A 6,000-nucleotide genomic window follows, 5' to 3' on the forward strand; every position below is an offset into this window, starting at 1 on the left:
GAATAAGTTCTTTTAGTTATACATATTGGATAGATAGATGGATGGATGGATAGATAGATAGATAGATAGACAGACAGATAGAAAATCAATATAGTTATACTTTTGAGTCTTTCTTTTCTTCTCATTCTTGTTCCTATGACATTACTGAATAAGCAGTTAGCGTTGTGGAGGGAAGCCCCTAAAGTATTTTTTTTTAAATTGTGACCTTAAAATTGTGTGTTCTAAACTGCTGCATGGTCATCATCAACTAAAGCATTCTTCTCAGTTTCTGCCTCACTATAACGACACTCTAGGCTTGCTGATCTCTGGCCCAGCTTCACACAGAACCACAGAGAGCACAGGGCTAGTAACAAGTAACCATGACCACCAAACTCCATACATGTTTGCACAAAAAGGAGGAGGTTATATCGCTGTGGACTTTCATCTAAATGAAATTTTCTGATTGTTTTATGAATTCAGATTCTCTGGAGAAACAAAGCATTTCTCAAGTCAAGAGGTTATCCGTCAAATGCAGGAACTGTGCTCTCAGGGAAAATGATGGAATTCCATAAGACAAATATTTTCAAGATTTTACAAAAACGAAATACAGAAAGATATCCCAGTTGAAAATACTACTTGGCAAGGAGCAAAGAAAGGGATCTGTATTTGCTATTGAGCTGGAGAAGACAATCTTTAGAAAAGGACAGCCATCTGAGAATGAAGGAAACTTTAAACTCCATTAACAGATGGACTCATTAATATGACTTTGCTGCTCCTTTTCAAAAGGAACTAGTGACTAAACAAAACCCACAGAGGGAATCTTTGGGTGTGGAATTTATAAATAAAATATTGCCTTGATCTTTGTGTACACAATAAATGTATCAAAACAGTATCTGCAAAATTTAACCAAATATATTCAGCTGAACATAAAAAAAACATTTTGGGATGCAAAGATATTTCCTCCAAATTATTTTCTTAGAAGAGTTATGAAAGATAGTCAAAGCTAAGAAGGGTAGCTATTTTGAAATATTATTGGTAATTTGTAGATTCTCACATATTTCTATATCTAGACTTTCTTGTTAATTCAATTTTTTTAAACACCTAAAGAAAAATAAGGTGCTATATCTCTTTCCTCTCAAAATTTTTGCACAAAATTTCCATCTCCTTTTGATTCTTTTGGGCATGTTTGGTCTATGATAAATTCCCCCATTGACACCTTTTGGTTGTTATAATCATCTTTGACAAAGAAGGTGCTATAGTAAAATTGCCTCTCAGTCCTCATACTGAAAAATATCTCAGATTAAAAATTTGAGACATGTAATTGACAATAGTGCAACAGCCAGGAGTAGAAATAAAGGGATCCATGCAAGGCCTGCAAGAGACCAGAATGCCTCAATTATGATAACACCAAAAACCAACCACCACAGAGCTTATAAACTTACAACTTTCCCAAGTAAATTCTCTTAGAAATTATAAGTAAATTCTCTTAGACAGGTTTGGCTGTGAGATAAGGCTAACTGGCTCTGATTATTACATTTGATCCCTTGGTATGTACTTTGAAAACCATATAATTTTTACCAATAACGCAGGTACCAGGAGATTCTTTTGTTATGCAAAGCCAACTGTGAGTAAATCGGCAGAGCACGTCAAACTTAACCAACAGGCCACCGGGGCTGGCCCTCATCCTTAAGGATGTTAAAGTGTAGTTGGCTTATCCCCATACAAAGGTGAAGAGTACATGAGACTACGCAAGTGGGACAGAGGAAATATCACGTAGGAATTCAGAACAAGAGATCAGTGTAGGACAGAAAAAAACAGAGAACACTTGAAGAAGGAGGTGAGACTTGAAATGTGTTTTAATGGATAGGAAAGATTTCAAGAGGAAAAACATATTTCTCATCTTAATATTCAAATTAAGATGGGATTTTAAAGTGTGGTTACTAAATAGTAATGTATTTAAAAGAGCACATAAATTCAAAATGAGCAGTAGTGAATTTGAATTATCTCTATGCTTGTGATATTTTACAGATGATATAGGAGATTTGAGATTTCATTGAAAAGGAAACAGATGTTAAAACAATTATTTTTGTTAAGTTAGATGTTTTAAAAAATGCTAGCATAACAGTTGACTATTTTAATATTTGGTGCCCAGATTTCTTTTCTAAAGCAAGACAATGAGAAAAAGAATGTAAACATGCTAGGAAAAGTGTAATTATATGTTGCACTTTTTTGCTAATGCTGTGAATCTTAAATTAAAAGGCCAGTTACACTATTAATGCTGCTTTTAGTTTTAACCACCAAAAGTGCAGAGCTGTTAATTTAACCATCTTTATTACCTTACAATTCTTTCTATAAATCAAAGAAATCTAAATTAGACACCATTGTCTTTGCAAAATAACATGGTAGCAATAGATTTCACAGCAATTTTCACTGAATTCTTATTGAATTTCAGAATATTTTATCCCATTTTAGCTAATTCTTAAGAAGACTTCAGGAAATAATCACTTCCTTTAGTATACATAATGCTTTCTGAAATTTGCTTCATAGGAAAATAGATTAAAAATTAGTAATTAATAAGTCACAATTGCCCCTTAAGGTTAGTCATCATTATTTTTATTCATTCTTGCAAAGTTGTAAACTCTATTTGACTGAATTAACAGTTCCCAATATCACATTTATCAGCTCCAGGAATTAACAGAATATTGGCACTGAGGATGAAGAACTGGTGTAATTGTTTTGGTAACCCACCATCTTTACAATCTGGATGTAGATGAAAACATAGTTTTGGATTTGGATATGGGTAGGAATACTTATTGACACCTGCATCATTTTCAGCTGTATTTTTTAATTTAGTTTCAGAACAATGTATCTGACGTAACTTATAACTTGGGACAATCACTGGTGTCTCTCTGAGCCTCCTTTTCTTCATCTGCAACATGTGCTCTACTGCTAAGAACAGGTGTGGGGCAAACAGGATAACACATGCAGAAGGGCTCTGAGGTAGGAGCTTCACTGTAGAAATTGTGAAAATTAATAAAGGAAAACCTCACTTAAAACAGAGTCAGGAAGCCCCTTAGGGGAGGTCTACAGGACACAACTTCCCTGAAGCTTACTTTACAATTTGGACAGGAAGTGCAACTACTACTCCAGCAGGAGGAAGAAAGATTTTCTCCTTGCCCAGCAACAGCCCAGCCAATGAGAAGCTTCACAGCTCAGCCAACGAGAAGCCATCTCCACCCCAAACTCTTACTTTCCTCCAATGAATTTTTGTTCAAAACAGCCCCTCCCAACCCCCTCTTCTTCTCTATAAAAGCAAGCTCCCCTCCCTTATTCTCTAGATTTGCCTGTGGTCTGCCATAGTTTGCATTTAACAAATTGCAATTCCTCTGTCTACTCTCGAATAAACTCATTTTGCTGGTAGGATAACTGGCTATTTTATTTTAAAGTTCACAAAATAATATACCTGCCATTTCTTGTTTCCTCCATTTCCATTATACTCTCTTATATCTGGCAAATTCCTCCACCTTTGCTTAATTGGTGAAGAACCTTAAATCTACAGTTTCCGTAATTCTAAACTGGTTCCCACACCTCACACACATTATTCCCGTTCTTTGGGTATCATGCTGCTAGGGGCTGGAAGAGTGGTACAAATACCACCAGGTAACCCTTTTTTGAACCACATGCACTTTGTGTTCTGAGTTATGTGCATATAGAAATGTACATGTACATACTTATATTAAAATATGGCAATAAACTAAACCATTAAATATTGAATCAATATTTAAATTAAAATATGGCAAATAAGGATGGGCAACTGATCCACATGCTAAAAAAATCTTTCTGAAATGCTTCTATTCACAATATTGGTTTATATTCATTGATAAGCTGTCCTTATGCTTAAATTAATCTGAATTTGCCTACTTATATTGTGTTGATTTACAAATCATCTCAAGTTTAGGAGCTCAAATTTCAATAACTATAAGTAACCCAAGATTATGGTAATAAATAAAATAATCTAAAGAAATCACAAGAATCTTTTAAAGATGCTCTACTACCATCATGCAAGAAATTATTTTAATTATGAAAACTTTAAAAAAAAATTATTTCTACTTCTAACCATGACAGAACGTGCCTTGGTCCTTGACTTGCCGTCTCACCATAAAAAGCAAGAATACTGGGAAGCATGAAACAACTCTTTTCAGATATCGGGAAAACACACAATACAGGGCTGTGATCCTCAGGAAGAAAACAAAAGAAGAAAACACTAAAATCTCTCCCTTTTACTGACGGCATTTGCTCTCCAAACCCAGAGCAGGGACGGAGAAATAAGCAAAGATGGGAGTTCAAGGAGACTGAGGCGTCTGAATTTTAGCACTTGTACTGAGAAGCTTGGAAACAGTCAATGTCTCAAGGGAAAAACTGGAATATTTGATTCACTTCTCGTGCCTCCCTTCTTTCTGGGATCTTGATGTTCCTCAAATCCAGGTGCTTTGGCAGAACCAAATTCTAATTTTTGTCTCTCCAGATCTGAAAAATTGTTTAAAGCTCTCCTGACTCCCCTGCCTTTTAGGAGCTTCTCAACCTGCTTTGTCTCTCCTCTCCCACCAAGAATGAGCAAATGTCCTATGGGGCATATGGGGTAAAATGAGAAAGCAACCTGCAGAATGTCGAGGCCTGACTCAATTGGTTTCCCTACACATTGGAAATTTGGCTTCTCACTATGGCCTTAATTTTCATTTTCCTACTAATATGTAATAATTCTAAGCAATGAAGTTTGTCTCCCAAATACATTAGTAAAACTTGGCAAGAAAAACAAGGAGATGGCAGAATATTCTCAAATTTTAAAACCTGAAGGTCTGGACCAAAAAAGAGGAATATCAGGTTGGGTTCGAGATAACAGATACGGCAAGAGTAATGACTAACTCCAAAGCTAGCTTCACTGAAGAGAAGGCATTTTAAAGATTGAAGAAAAATCTTGTCAGAAGATCCCAGAAAAGTTCTAATTTTCATTACCAGTTAATAAAGTTATTGATACAGAAGTGTACAGAACAGAACATGGCTCTTGTTTATTTTCCTTGCACTTTTTGGCCTGGGATATGGGTTTTAAATAGACATTGTCTGTACCACCTTCATTAAAATAAACAAAATATTTGTAAAAACCATGAAAGAAGAAAGGAAGGAAGGGAAGGGGAGGGGAGGGGAGGGGAGGGAAGGAGGGAGGGAGGGAGGGAGGAAGGAAGGAAGGAAGGAAGGAAGGAAGGAAGGAAGGAAGGAAGGAAGGAAGGGGAAGAGAAGGGGAGGGAGGGAGGAAGGAAGGAAGGAAGGAAGGAACTCTGTGCCTTTATTGGCCAAGCAGGCCACCTGAGTGAGATGAAGTGGGAGGTGTGGGTGGCCCCGGTGCCTGGCTGGCCATGGTTCCCGGGCCTGTAGGTGATGAGAACGCACCTAGGTAGTGGCCAGTCATCTCTCGCTAGGATTCTACCTGGCTGAAGGTCTTGCCATTGTAGACGCCCACCATATCCAGCAGGACGACCATGTCTCCAGGTGCATCTTCAGCACCTCAGGCCTCTCCCCGGCAGCGCCTCCTTCCTGGGCTCGCGCAGGCGCGTCAGCGGAAGAGCCGCCTCCACGGCAGGGCGGGTTTAGTGGCTGCGGCTGCACCCGCTGCTCCAGCTGCTCCTAGAATGTGTCCCCCGGCTGGGCGAGAGCCGCCCCGCGGTAGGTGCATTTGCAGAAGGTCCGCTTCTTCTTCGGCTCTACTTCCACCATCTTGTCGGTTCTACTTTTCAGAATGTTGGTTTTCCTGTACATAAAGGAAAAGGTACGAACATATTCTCTCTCTAAATATTTTTAATTTTAACAAAGAAATTTTTATTATTTTTAGTTTCGAAAAGACAGCTACAATCAAAGAAACTCTAAACTGGTTCTGTCCAATAGAAATATAACAAGCCACATATGTGATTTTCACCTTTTTGTAGCCAAATTTTAAACCGTAGAAATGAAACAGATGAAATTAGTTTC

Source organism: Diceros bicornis, chromosome 31 (assembly GCF_020826845.1).
Source record: "Diceros bicornis minor isolate mBicDic1 chromosome 31, mDicBic1.mat.cur, whole genome shotgun sequence".
NCBI classification, from domain to species: Eukaryota; Metazoa; Chordata; class Mammalia; order Perissodactyla; family Rhinocerotidae; genus Diceros; species Diceros bicornis.